This window comes from Petromyzon marinus, chromosome 19, assembly GCF_048934315.1.
Source record: "Petromyzon marinus isolate PM22_M1 ecotype Great Lakes invasive population chromosome 19, UKy_Petmar_22M1.pri1.0, whole genome shotgun sequence".
In the NCBI taxonomy this organism is placed as follows: domain Eukaryota; kingdom Metazoa; phylum Chordata; class Hyperoartia; order Petromyzontiformes; family Petromyzontidae; genus Petromyzon; species Petromyzon marinus.
This window is the reverse complement of record NC_133685.1, coordinates 1,565,971-1,580,812: the sequence shown is the minus strand read 5'-3', so window position 1 is coordinate 1,580,812 and position 14,842 is coordinate 1,565,971. Positions and strand designations below refer to the sequence as shown.

The 14,842-nt window shown below is 54.0% G+C and overlaps 1 protein-coding gene across 2 annotated transcripts in view; it reads left to right on the top strand.

The window, feature by feature from the left end:
• The window catches only part of LOC116943950 (uncharacterized), a 31,800-nt gene that overhangs the window by 8,228 nt on the left and 8,730 nt on the right, over positions 1 to 14,842 (top strand). The window contains exons 3-6 of one of the 2 annotated variants that reach the window (XM_076068038.1): positions 3,717 to 3,898; positions 4,009 to 4,162; positions 4,624 to 4,736; positions 13,169 to 13,271. The gene's annotated coding sequence lies outside the window, so the exon portion shown is untranslated. The remainder of the gene's footprint in view (positions 1 to 3,716; positions 3,899 to 4,008; positions 4,163 to 4,623; positions 4,737 to 13,168; positions 13,272 to 14,842) is intronic. The other variant, XM_076068039.1, reaches the window with a different exon arrangement.

Below are 14,842 nucleotides of genomic sequence, written 5' to 3'. Positions count from 1 at the left end.
CACGCGCCGCTTAAACAAAAGACGGGTGCGTCGCACGATCCAGCTCAACTTTTTCCCCAAAGCGAAAATGTTACTAAGCACACGAATGTAAGGCACGCTCCGAGGGCACAACCACACAAAGATGCAAGCAAACGCAAAAGCTCTGCCTCGGACGAATGTGAGATAAGAATGGAGGTCATGAGTGGTGTCTGGGTGGTACTGGGAGCCCAGGTCCATTGCAAATTGTGCGATGAAAATGGAGCGAGTTGATAAAATAACTATCCTAATGCTACCTATTCAACCTATTATTACATTTTCACTCGTTTAACCTGTTGTTAACTAAGCCGGGAAAGGGTGGATGGGAAGGGGATGAGGTGGGGGGGGGGTCCTGCAATCCATCCAGGGAAGTGAGACGGGGCGTGAAGGTAAGGCTCTCTCCCATACCTTCACAAAATTGTCCTTCCGTTTTGGTTTAGCACTTTTAAACGTGCTTTGTGTGATGGACAACTCGATGAATTTACGTTTAAGCCTAACTTTGAGGCAACTTTCAGCATATCAAATTGTATGTTTTTGTGTCGTGAGCAGTAGAGGTGTGTGTGTTTTTCACAGGACTTCAGCATGGGACTGGCCAGGCGTGGTGAGCAAGAAAAGCCAATTATAGCTAACCCGCATGCCAGGATGCGTTACACAAAGGACAGTGAGATTGTGAAACTACCTGCAGCTACGGTTAATTAATTTACGACGGCTTGAATCCACGACGCTACGCAGGTTCTCGCTCGGGTCGTGCCGTGCGTTCCACCGATTTCCGACGTTTCGCCCCTCATGCCAGCAGCTTTAATGAAATCCATTATTGTTATGATAAATTCTCCAAATATGTGAGCCTGAAACCAAATGAACTTCACGGAATAGCACGTTGAAAATATCACAATTGAGTCCTGTAACACAATAAATATATTTGACTGAACATTGTACAATGTAAATAATATACAGCCACGTGTCCATCCACTACTGGATGGCAGCTTCCCAATGCGGGTGTTGGTCGTGTGGGTTAATTGACCATATTGCCCTCGACCGGTTCAGACATCATTTGCCACTGAGGCCTGATAATCATTGCATAAGCGCTAACCGCTGTACCACCACTCCACCTGCGGGATCTCTTATCTTTACCATATATACATATACCTTGCAGTGTATCCTGGATTACAGAGGGATGATTCTCATCATTTGACAATGTTCAGAAACCGTAACATTGACAGCAGCGCAATGGGCACACCTTTTTCAATGCAGGAAAGGTATATCCGGGGTCGTTCATTTCATTAGCATCACCACCACTGTCATAACTCCCTTATTCTCTTGCATAGATTTGATTAATTGTAAGTGTGAGCTCAAGTCTTGGTGTGTGCCGGCATGTGTGTGTGCACGTGTGTGTGGTGTCACCTTTTGTGTAGCCATCACAACTGCGGAGACAAAGGTGACCAGGCATGGACCTGGTCACCTAACCCCACGTGTGGCATGCCGGCCTTCATAGGATCTTTGTCCTTTACATATACCTCGAAGTGTATGCATGCTTGTGTATACATGGTCACGTGCACGTGTGTCAATGCTCCCTGCACGTGGGTACACGCTCGCACACGCGTGTGTGTACGCGCTCGCGCGCATCGGTAAGCCCGCGTGCGTGTATGTACAAGCTCTTGCACGGTGCGTGCTGCGCGCACCGTGCGCCGACGAGACGGCGGACGCTCGGCTACACGCGCGCGCCGCGCCTAATTGGCTTCCCCGACTCGGACGCCGCTTCCCGGTCGTGCTCCCAGCTCCGCCTGCGATCACCGCTGACGGCCGCCGCTCGGCTCGGTCTCCACCGCTGCCGCCACGGCGCGAGGTTACGAGCTCCCATCCCCCCTCCTCTCGCTCCGACCCATCGAAGTGAGACGTTCGCCACCACTCGCACTCGGCGCGCGCGCGCCGGATAATCCACGCCGCCAAATGTGTTGCTTCCTCTGCCTCCGCTCGTCAAAGGGGTCGAAGTATTGAGGCAGCGGTCGCGGGGAAGGCGTGCGTTCATTACAGTTCCTGGCGGAGTCACGCTCGTTCCCTGCAAGTTGTTTGTTTTCACAGATGAGTGTCTGCGTATGTCCGCGTTGGTTGTTTGTGAATTCGAATCTTTGTTGACGGTCCGTGTCATCATTTCTCGGTACAGATGTCGTGGTTTACTCGCGTATCCTAGTGGCTTCCTTGGGCGGCTCGTGCTAACAATACCATTCCGCTTCTAATTATGATAATATTAATACGTTTTGTTGTTTAATATATCCATGCAAAGGTTATCCTAATTGCATACGGATTCATTTATCAGATTATTATTTGTTTAATGTCAGAATAACAATTCCTACCTTCCTGCTGAGCGAATCAAAACAATACATTCTGAGTCTTTGGTTCTTTGGGTAAAGTCACGTAGAATGAGAATAAAATAATAAAATAAAACAATAAAATTCTCGCGACGTTTCGGCCACAACACAAGTAGCCTTCAGGTGAAGGAACAAAACTGTCGGGACGACAGAGCTTTAATGAACGCTGCTAAGATTCGTAGCGTCTTTTAAGCTGGTTGAGAGAAGTGAGGCACCTTGACAAAGGGGTTTACATATCAAACAAGATAATTTATCATTGAAATAGCTGAGGGATTAGCTTGTGACTGGTCACAGAAATAGCTATGTTAAAGTCAAAGCCTACACATCCACAGAGGCACCTAGTACAAATCAAACAGGAGAATTTAGCATTGAAATAGCTGAGGGATTAGCTTGTGACTGGTCAACGAAATAGCTATGTTAAAGTCAAAGCTTACACATCCACCGAGGCACCTCGTACAAGGATGCAAAAAGGGGGCTGCAACAACTCAAATATACAGTAAACCGATGTGAACAAACCTGAGTCTAAATAACATCAATATAATGAATGTACTCAATATATTCTTCAATAATCAGAGCTACTAACAGCAACTGGGTATACACGTGGACAGCATAAACTTGTGCTGTACTGCATCTCGATGTGCCGTCTTGTCGCGCCGCGTGCTGTGTGGTGCAGTGTCCGGCGTTTCGCTCCTCGTGCCGGGACATGGTGCCGCCGAACGGCGCGCGTTACAGCCGTACAAACGATTTGAAAGAGCAGATAGAAGTTGGGTGTTTAATTCGTTACGGAATCCTTGCCAGCGGTTCTATCACTTGTGGTGTCATTGTAAATACCCGCACCGAAAGACAAAGCCCCTACGATGATTAAAAATGGATTGTTGGGTTAGGCCACGTAATGATCTGGCCACATTTAATGTTGTTAAGCCCCTCCACCACCCTTTATCGCCAAATTAAAGTGTCAACTGCACACGCAAGTTAAGACAAAACATTTACCGGTATCCAATCGGTAAACTTGACCGTGAGATTGAACGTTGTGTCAGCTCACCAACGCGCGAGCTGACACAATCGTTTGTGGCGTATCGTTTGTTGCACACTGGCACTCTGTGTGACAGTTTAATTGGTTTGGCTGTGTCGGGTGGTGGAGGGTCTTACGAAACAGATTCGGCCCACATCATTACGTCGTGTTATTGGCTGCGGATGGCTACGCGTTAAGTTTACCCACCAGTCATGAATAGATAAATGGTAGGAATCATCTGTGGGCTTCAAAGTTGGACATTGTCAGCGTCATCGAAATCCCACATTGCCTGTGCTCTCTCTCTGTTTGTCGACGCCCTGTAGGTGCGTGATGATGTCACAGCAGTGAGCGCCCTCTCCACGATGGCGGTCCCACAATGGTGGCAGCTGTGACCGGTGGCTCGGTGAGACATCGTCAGGAGCGCGGCGGAGCAGTTGATGGCGCGGATGATGGTGCAGGTGATGGTGCAGGTGGCGTCAAAGTGATGGCGCAAGTGGTGGTACAGGTTGGTGGTACAGACAGGTGTTCTACAAGTGATGGTGCGTGTATTGGTTCAGATGGTGATGCAGGTGATGATGCAGCTGGTGATCCAATTGATGGCACTTGTTGGTGCAGGCGGCGGCGCAGGCGGTGGCACAGGCCGTGGTTGCGGCAGCTACTCGCTTGGACCCAGCCGCAGCTTCCTGCCGGCGGCGGCAGCGGCAGAGGAGACCGCAGTGAACCGAGTGGCCTGGGATGCCCGGGGAAACCTTCGCGGTGCGACGAGGAGGTGCTCCAGATGAGAACGCCGCGACGGTCGCGCAGAAAATGCGCCGCTCGCTTCTGCTCTTCGCCGGGAGGTGGAAATCATCCCCCAGACTCGTTCGAATAAACCGATTTGACTCGTACGGAGATGGCCAAAAATACATTCACATTGCACGTTAGCCGAGCGATGCAGTGCAGATACAAAACTACCAATCGCTGGGAGGTGCGTCCTATGTATGTATGTATGTTAATCGGGGGTGCGTCGCGCGTGTCTAACAGAGACAGTGTGAGTTCTAGAGACGCTCTGCTTCCCTCTCGCTTCCTCGCTCTGTTTCCTCCTCTCCCTCTAAGCCTCTATCTCCCTCCCTGCTGCCCTCTCTATCCCTCCCCATTCCCCTCTCTCGCCACGGTCAGCGGTGGCGGTGGACTGGGAGTTGGGGCCAGGGCTTCTTCTCTCTGTTAACCTGTCCCCCCCTCTCTCTTCAGAGTGAGCAGCGGCGGGTGAGCTGGCTTGGGTGAACGTCTGCGGATGAGCAGCTACAGGTCAGCCGCTACGAGTGAACAGCTGTGGGCGAGCGGGCCTGGGTGAGCAGCCGCAGGTGAGTGGCTGCGGGTGAGTTGGGGCGGTTTGCTACAGTGGGTGAGCTGCTGTGGGTGAGTGGGGGGGCAGGTGAGTTGCTGCGAGTGAGTGGGGACGGGTGAGACGTAGTGGGTGAGTGGGGGCTGGGGCCAGGTGATGGGTGGAGCGCTCTAATCAACCCCCCAGGGGTACCAGAGGCCCCCTCCCCGAGGGAGCGCCGGGCCCCGTGCTCGCGACGGCTCCACTCCGCTCCACGCCGCTCGCCCCGCGCTGCAGCCGTCGCCCGCGGGGAGGGAGAGGAGGCAGCCTTGGCCGCGATTTTTATTAAAGGAGAGATGGCGGGGAGAGGTGTAACAGGTCTTGAGATCTGACAAGGACCTGGCTATTTAAAAGCGGTAAGCCCATTGTAGGTGACGTGCGTTGTGCGTCATCGTTCAGCGTTGAGGAAGAGCAGCGGTGGGGTTCCGGCGTAAGCTCGGGGCCCCAAACAGCTCAAGGAGGATGGGGATAATTGCTGCGTACCAGCTAACCCCGTCGGCTCAAATTCGGACCCCAATTAACGTAACGCCAATTAAAACGTTTATTGGGATTTGAACTCGAGCCGATATTTGACGCGCCCTGACGATTGTCATGAATCCGGGGCCCTTTTAGCCGCTTGGGGCCCGAAGCTTTTGCTTGGTGCCTCGTGCCGACGCTGGCCAGTCGGCCTCCTCGCTGCGGATGTATTTACTTCTCCTGCTGAGACGGACTTAACTACATTATTCACTTCCCCTTTAAAGGAATTAACGTTTCTTTAAAGTGTTTGCGGGCTACCTGGCGTTTGCGTAATTAGTTTCCTATAGCCCCTCTCCTCCTGCTGCTTTTGTGTATATATATTTTTTTGCTCTTCCAGTCTGCGGAAATGGAACAGCCGGGAGTGAGTAACACGCGTGGGACATGCGTGTGTGTGGGGAGCGGCAGTGTGGCGTTACGCTGCGCTACAAAGCCGGCGACCCGAGCTCGATTCCCACGCACGGCCAACACCAGTGACGAATATCTGAACTGGTCCTGGGCCTCCCCTGGGTCGACTCGGCCTCAAATAAGTACCTGATGCGGTGTATAAACATCTGCACTGGGGAGACAAAGGCGGCTGGGTACGTTTGCCGGCCACCCATCCTTTCGTGTGCCGTGCCGACCTTCGTAGGTCTTCGCCAACAGCACTTGTCCTTGCACCCTGTTAAAGCTACACGGGGGATCTTTGTTGCGAGTGTTAGCTCGGCCACTCGTGCAGTCGCCCACTTCACATCCCACCCGCTCCCTCGCCTTCACCGCTAAACGAGAGGAGGGTATTTGGCCTACTCTTCCACGTTGACCGGACGTGTTGGAAGGTTTGGGCGTTCCCACGTTTTACCCCACCGCACGCGCGGCCTGCCGAACGACTCGCTGTGACGAACCCACTTGCACTGCCGGGGGTGAATCGGGGTCGGCGGGGGGGGATTCCAGACGTCCGCACCGTCGGTTCAGCCGCCGTGCGGGGAGATGGAATTGAACCGGTGACCTCTGCTCAGCAGGCGGCTTCTGTCCGCTCCTGCTGAAGAGGACTACGCCTTGGATAGCCGAGCCAGACTGCGTGAGAGCCACCGGTTTAACCATTACGCGTTTACCGGCATTGTCCTGGGACTCTCATCAGCTGGGCTGAGGAGATGAGAGATGAACTTCTCGCCGCGGGGGGCGTGGGGGGGTTCAAGCGGGAGAGACGAGAGCTTGTAGGGCGCTCAGTGGACCTCAGAGTCGCCCCTCCCCACTCATTTCCTACTCTAAGCTCGTTTGACGCAACGAATTGACCTCGTTTTTTTTCTCACCGCGGGGAGCGGCGGCGCGGTGGTTGGCACACCCTTGCGCCGTGAACCCCCGATGACCAGAGCGTGAGTCTTGGCCACGGCTAACGGCAGTGGGGAGTGATGCCCGGACCAGTCCTCGGCATCCCCTCCTAGATCAACCCGCACCGACCCCGCGTGGTGAAGTACGTCGTGGCGTGGGGCGGACTTCATCCAGCAGTGGATTGACAAAAGGGTGATTGTTCTTTCGGATTCTTATTATTATTAAGATCCCATATATATACAGAGAGAGGTGAATATATTGACCCGAGGTTGATTCCCTACTAGGGCAGCGTCAGCAGTGGAAGGTAGTGAAACCCGCGCATCGTCCAGCCCACGTCCCGGCACGCAGCAGCACGGCTATCGGGTGCCGTGCAGGCGGTGTGACTGCACCGGGGCCCGTGGGCCAAAGGAGCCCAGGTGCTGGGCTACAAAGAGAGGGGATGTCGCACGGGGGGGGAGGGGCGGGGCGGTGGGGGGGGGGGACTCCCCATTGGCACCACCGGTTACCCGCGCCAGCCACGCTGCACCACGCCGCTGGGCCCGGCTACCCGGCGGTGCGGCGGGAGAGGGAGAGAGAGGTTGCTCCCCCGTCCCGGCGCCCGCTGGGCTCCGGGCACCGGGAACAAATCACGATTACGGTAATGCCGCGTGGCAGGGCTAAGTGGGGCTGCTAATTACGCTTTGGCAAACAAGGGAGGCACGGCGGCGCTGGTGAGCGGCGGCGCGGTGCGCAGGCCCTCCCTGTGAGATGCTCTGCTGCGCAAACACTGATTAAAGTGACGCCTCTTGCCAATCGGCGGGAGGGTCGCTCGTTCTCCTCTGCTGCTCCCACGGTCTGAAACTTCCCTTGCGCCAGCCGTAGGGGCAGCAGGGTGGCGTAGCGGTGACGTCGTGCAACACAGCAGCCCGGGTTTCATTCCTGAACTGGGGTGTCTCTCTGTGTGGAGGTTGTATGTTCTCCCCCTGTTCTGCGTGGATTTCTTCCAGCTTCTTTGGTTTCTTTCCATAGCTAAAAGCCCCACACAATGTAACCAAACGTCCCATTGTTTAAAAAAATCGCTCGCAAATTACTCGGTTGGGCTCACACACAGCGGCATCATCATCGCCCCCCCCCCCCCCCCCCCGTACTGCGAAAACTTGTAAAAAGAGTCTTGAGATTCTCTCCTAGGTAAAGCTTTGCTCGGTAAACAAGCGAAATAACTAATAATAATAATTCACGGCGTCGATTCAGTGTCCGTGTTCAGTTCCAGCCCCAAGCCCTTCCATTATTTCCTGTGCCTGTGACTGGTGCGGTTCTCTACAGCGTCTTCAGATGTGGTGGCGTTTAGACCCGGACATATATAAACCCAGATATTTAAACTTGGCTATGTAAACCCAGATATATATAAGCCCAGCTGGAAAACTTGCTATATAAACCCGGATATATAAGCCTCGCTCTATTAAACTGCCTATATAAACCTGGTATATTAACTCGGCATCATAAACCTGAATTGTATTCTGTAACCCCTGGAAGGGATAATGATTCCACAAGCTGAAAGCTTCCTTGCCACAATTTGATAAAGCAGAACGCAACTCTATCAGAATCTTTGTTTAGACTGCAGGAGGAGGAATCCGATGAGTTATGAAGCAAATTTTCACAGATGTCCAATAGAGGGGCAGGTCAGCCAGTTACAATTAGAACCGGATTAATTGAACGGCGCAGTGCAATGCAGTTAGACTTCATGAAGTGGCTAAATCATCTATTACCGTACCCAATGTTGCATATGTCTTGTGTTTGTACATGTCTGTGTTTTTGAATGGATCATTATCATCATGACCACCACTATCAGCTATGATCCATGCATTGCTGGATGAAGGTCTCCCTAATCCGTCACAGTCTCCCTCTCTCCCACGTTGTTACCATGGCTGGTTGGCCAGGCCAATCGGTGCCCCGTGCTGCTGAGTGCATTGTGAGTGCACCCTTGGTCCCCCTCTGTCTCTCGGGGGCCCTCGCTGCCCCTTGCAAGAAAGGGAAGTGGATTTTGCCGAGCCACCCCTCCCCGCGGCCGCCGCTGCCCTGTCATTCTCATGCTAATGGCCTCACAATTAGCCGGCCCTCCATCGCGGCCTCATTAGCGTATTGCCCGCTAATGATTCTCCATTCTCGATGCCTGGCAGGCGGCTTCTCAGCCCTGCTGCCCTCGGGGGGGGGGGGGGGGAAGAGTGTCGTCGTCCGCCCGTCCGGGCCGCGTGTTCCGCCACCGTCGCGCCCCGGGGCGAGCGCCGAGCGGCGATGAGGAGGCGGAGGAGGAGGCGGAGGAGGAGGTGGAGGAGGAGGAGGTGGAGGAAGTCCGCGCGAGCGCCAACGCCGCGGACAGATGGCGGCGGGGCGGGCGGCGGTCCGACGTCGCGCGCTTTGTTGGGGCTACGGGCGGCCTCCTCCGCCCGTAGCCCCCACGACGCGCGTCTCGCTCCATTTGTCCCGCTCTGTTCTCCGGGTGTAAAGATTAGAGGACGCGCATAATGCAAGAGGCTGCGCGCGCGCGTATGCGTGTGTCTGTGCGGGGAGCGGCGGCAGCAGCAGCAGGGGCTGTTTGATCTCGGTCTCTACCCTCCTCGCGCCGCCTCCTGTGGCTGCCTCAATTAGAGCGGGGTTAATCTACCCACCTGTGTGCCCCAGTTTAATTATCTCTTAAAGAGGCATGAAGACATCGATTTGTCAATTGAAAAAAAAAATAACAACGGAGTTTTGTTTTTGGGTTTCTTTCCGACTTCGGTGCGTGTTTTTTTTTAGGCTCGTTCTGCGCGGCGTCTAACGTTTCGGTACCACCTGCTGGGAGCTCCTTGGAGAGCAGGAAAAAACATGCTGTGTGGCTGGGAGCCGGCACTGTGGGGCTGCCTCCCATCCTGCGCGCTCGGAGAGTTTCTCATCCCGTCGCCTGGCACCGTTTGTGGCGCTCGCGTCCAGCTCCGTGAGCCGACGGACTTCCGGGGAGGAACGGAAGATTTTTGTAATTGTGGCCGAGTGTTGTTCCTCTGGAAATCTTTATATTCACAGATTGAGAGACACAGAGAGATGGGTAAACATTCTTCGAAGGTGGATAAGACCTTCCTCCTTTCCACGTGATGATGAAAGCTCTGCCATTGGTCCACAAGAGCAGGAATCGGCGAGATGTTAACTACCTCGCGTGGTATACAGAGGGTCGTGGGTTCGATGCCAACCCTGACACTTGTTGCATGAATGGAGTTCGCATGCTCTCTCAGTGGTCGCGTGGATTTTTCTCCAGTTCTTCCGGTTTTTCCCTCGGCAATTAGAATCGGCATGCTTTTAGAGTATTTGGTTACTAATAATTTCCACATGATGAGCCACTTCGTTGAGCTATCATTTGTGTCCAGGTCGCCTCTGAAAAAGAGCTACGTAGCTAAGTAGGCCTGACCTCATGAAATAAAAAATAGTTAAGATTAGTTTAAACCCATCCTGTACATCTGGGAAAGCGATCGGATTGTTGCATGGATCGTTTAGCATGGTCGGTAATTTCTACAGGAGCAGTGAGTCATCGTGTGACCTTCCCGAAAACCAATTATGCGCTAATGTATTTTATGAGCGCGTCTTTATTTTGTAAACACGCCATTACTGATCAGACACCGCAAAAAGAAAACGTCACCGCCTTCCACTCGAGCTGGGAGATCCCTCGCCATTCCGAGCCCGGTGCCGAGTGATATCTGAAGCGCTCTTGGGTAGCACTACCCCCTCCCCCAACCCCCCTTCACCGCCCCACGCACATCTGCACGGTTAAGTATGGTCAAATATCCCCCATGGCCGATACTTCTTGGAGAGATAGAGACCTTCCATCCAACATTAAACTGACCGCGGATTCTGTAATATATGGTACGGTGCAAATTATGGTGGCATAGGGTGGCATCATTTGATGTGGTATCAAGTTTCAAGTTGATTTCGTTTCACCAGGCGATGACTCAAAGACACCAGGACGTGAGCCTCATTTGCAAGAGTGACGCGGGTCACAATTTCACAAGCAAAACAAATAACATAAAATACAGCACCGCGGCGAATAGAAATCTGGACAAAAACAACTGCGGCACACGAGATAAATGTGGCGCGTTGGCACGGCGGTGCGGAGTGGTGCAGCGTGGCGCGACCGCATTGTGGCGGAGCGTGGCGATGGAGCGGCGAGTCCCGTCACCGCGTGTCGCGGCACGCGGGGGTCGTTTGTTTTGTCACGGCGCGGCACGGCGCGGTGGGACGTGGCGCCGGGCGGGCGCGGAGGAGGAGGGGCGGCGTGACACGAGGCGGCTGCCGGGAACGCTCATGGGCCCCGACAGCCGGGGTCTCGGCGGGGGGGGGGCCCATCGGGCTGGGGGCCTCGGCCTCCGTGCCCCCACCCCCACCGCTGTCCGCTCTGCGGCGGAGTGGCTGGCCGCGCCGCGCTCTTAATGCGGAGCTACGTCTGCTGCCGCGTGGGGGTCGCGCTCTTGTTTATTCGCCCGCTCGCTCTCCCTCTCGGAGCTTTCGTCGTTTTGTTTCTGTCCGCGCGGCCACCGCGCAAAATTCCCCGGCATTGGCTCGGCACGCGCGTGGTCTGTGCACGGCGAGCGCGAGGGTTCGGGGTTCGCCGGTGGGCGAGGCCGCCGGCGGGATGTCCTGGCCCAATTTGTGTCGTTGAGACCGCCCCTCCAATGTCGCTCGGTGAGCGCGGAGAAGCGACGGAGGTTTGGTCGTCGTTATTATCTGTGATCCAAAAAATCGTCGTCATCAATCTTGAGTTGAAGCTTTCGTGACTGCAGGAATCCATACTCTTTGGTTCTTTCGGTAAAGTCACGTGGGTAGAAATAAATTAAAATGAAACAAATCACGACGTTTCGATTGCAACAACAAGCAATCATCATCAGCCACTGCTGGATGAAGGGTTCGGGTATATGATGGTATACGGACTAGATATGAGAGTATACAGACTAAAGCCACACACAAGCAGGTTTCAGGAGTGGTTTTTTTTTGTTCCAAACAATAACAATGAGAAGTTGTTCTTTCTTGCACACACATCGAATCGTCGACTTGTTGGCTTGAAGACTACCTTGGGCGGAGAACATGAGTACCTGGCCGATGAACAAACACGACCACAGCTGGCACCGTTTCTAAATCACAGTCGCAAATTCGAATCACCGGCAAGAGAAAGTCACGTGGGTGATGTGCATCATCATCATGATCGTCGTCGTCGTCATCAGCCATGGTCAATCCGCTGCTGGTTGAAGGGCTCGCCTAGCCGTCTTAACCTCTTCTCGACCCTCCAGTGTACTCCTAACAATCTGCCACGTGCTCGAGCGCGAGCTGCTTTCATCGCTCCATCCCCTCGGCGGCCATCCGCCCCAGGAGAGAATAGAAACCTGCGGTGGTGTCGGTTCCGCATTGTTCGGCCAACACCGGTGAAGGACAGCAGACACAGAAAACAGTAGGAGGTGCTCAATAAATAATAAGGCGATGATACGCGGTTTTTCTTCCGCACGGTTGTGTATATGACTACATAGGTCGGCTCAGCCTCAAATGCAGTACCTGTGGCGGTGTGTAAACATCGCCACTATGGAGACAAAGGTGGCCGGGCGTGGTGCTGGCCACCCATCCGGCTCCTCCTGTGCCGTGCCGGCCTTCACAGGTGCGGCGACTCTAACAGCACTTGCCCCAACAGTCCGTTAAGGCTATAACGGGGGATCTTTGTCCTTGTTATGACTAAATACGTAGAGCTATAAAGCACCTTGAATGTCCCCATCTCGTCATTTCTCGAAATCCACGGAAGGGTTGATCATGGATTGAGCTCAGAAAGGCAACCACCATGCATAGCAGCTGGTACAGGATGCTGCTGCTCCTGCGGGGCTAAGTAGGCGCAGAAGAGGGCATTGCAAGACATCCTTTATTTTTTAGCACAGTACCGTGCTTCTATGATGCCCACACCAAAAAGAGGCTTTAGATAGAAGACGTGGGATGCGGGCAGCGGAAACGACTGTGGGCAGCGCGGAGATTTTAAACACGACGGACGGGCGGTGGGGGCAGCGCTGTAGTCACGTGTCTGCTGCTGCTGCCTCGAACCCAGCGCTGCGGAGGTAGCAGCAGCAGCAGCAGCGAGGGTTGGTGGATTACCGCGCACAGATGCCGTGAAACTTCCTTTCCGTGGGCTTCGAGGAGGAGCGATGAGAAAGGAGTACGGGCAAGTGGACTCATCAACCATCCGTACGGGGGATAGAGCGTTGCCCCTTTGCACGCGTGCGTTCTCTCCGGGTGCTCCGGTTACCTCGCATACATTTCCCAAACACTCGTCAATACTTGGCTGTAACATCTCGCAATGCAAACCCGATGTGGCAGGAACCTCCTGAAGACGAGTCCTGCGGCTCTGCGTGGCTTTCCCCGATAAATAACTGCGTAAATCACGGCGATGCCTCGACTTGCCACCTTCGAGTTGAAACTGAGACGCACCACGATAATAATGATTTCGCAGTACCCGAACATGGGAGAACTATACATGTGATCGCATCGTCTTGAGCGCTGTGTTATTATTATTGTTGTGATTAGTACGCAACAGACAGAGACCGGGAAATTCTGTTGCAGATTTCCCAAGGACAGCTGCCTCAACAAGAGGATGTCTCTGGGAAGACCGGAACAGGTGGCAACCCCCTAACAATGCCACTGAGATGCAGCGTTGAATGGCACGGTGTGTTAACGCGGTCGCGTTTCAAATTAATTTATTTTTCAGATCTGTGATGGGGGGGGGGGGCGACGGGGGGGGCTCACCCCCCTTGCACGCTCCTTCCCTGACTTCCTCACTCAATTGCTCCTTCGCTCCATCGCTCACTCTTTTCGCTTCCCTCCCTCCACTCTCTCGCTCGCCCACTCACTCCCACAGCCGCCACCGTCGTGAGGTCGTTATTTATTCACGATGCCATCCCTTGTGCCCAAGCGTTGGCGCGAGACGCTCCGTGCCACGCGGGGCACTTGGGGGGAACACGGGCTGCTGGTGCCCAGGGTGGGCCGGGTGAGGGCAGGCGGGTGAGTGAGTGGGATAACTGAGTGGCTGGGTGGGTAGGCGGGTGGGTGAGTGGCTGGGTGGGTAGGCGGGTGGGTGAGTGGCTGGGTGGGTAGGCAGGTGGGTGAGTGGGATAGCTGAGTGACTGGATGGGTAGGCGGGTGGGTGAGTGGGATAGCTGAGTGGCTGGGTGGGTAGGCGGGTGGGTGAGTGGCTGGGTGGGTAGGCAGGTGGGTGAGTGGGATAGCTGAGTGACTGGATGCGTAGGCGGGTGGGTGACAGGGATAGCTGAGTGGCTGGGTAGGTGGTTGGGCACTGATGATGGGGCCCTGACAGCAGCAAGGGGCATGGTGGAGCCACTCTCCAGGTCATAGGGGGTCGAGTATTTGCTGCTACAGGTGTTAACGGAAAAAGCCACTAGGTTGAACTATCAATTGTGGCCAGGTCGTTTCTAAAACAAGAGCTCTATAGCTCAGTGGGCCTTACCTGGTAAAACATTCTGTGTATTCTATGGTTCTTTCGGTAAAGTCACGTAAATATAAAAAAATAACAATAAAATAATAAAAGTGAAAATAAAGTGAATAAAAATAATAAAACATAGTTACATGTGTGGGCCTCTGTGTGCCTCCTATGGTTATTCCCCTTCACTCGCCCCTCCCCTCGCCCCTCCCTACCCCCCACCGATCAGTGAAACCTCGATGAACTCCAGTTTAATCATCGCTTCATCTTTGGTTTTTTTCTATTGCGTCATTATTTTCTAGCCCTCCCCCATCCCCGCGATCTGTAGAACTCGTGCTGTGTTTCGAATGCCACTGAGAGTTTCAGGTGGAGAGCTCCTCCCCCATGCTCCTACAGATTGTGCAACACCTCCTGAGAATACCTACGGCAAAGACAAAGATCCCCCGTGTAGCCTTAACAGAGTTTCGGGACAAGTGCTGTTAGCGAGTAGCAGCACCTATGAAGGCCGGCATGGCATGCGAGGGGGTGGGTGGCCAGCACCACGCCCGGCCGCCTTTGTCTCCCCAGTGGCGATGTTTAGGGGCTGTCCATAAATGACGTCACGTGATTTTGGAGGATTTTTTACCCCCCCCCCTCGTCACACGGCGTCACAAAAAGTCAGACCCCCCCCTAAAATATGACGTCACAAAGCTCTGCCCCCCCCCCCCCCAAAAAAAATCCATTTTGAAAATAAAACATGCTTCAAATCACTTTAAACTATTGCCATTGTAGTCCGTATTTAATGTGGCACTGCACTGATG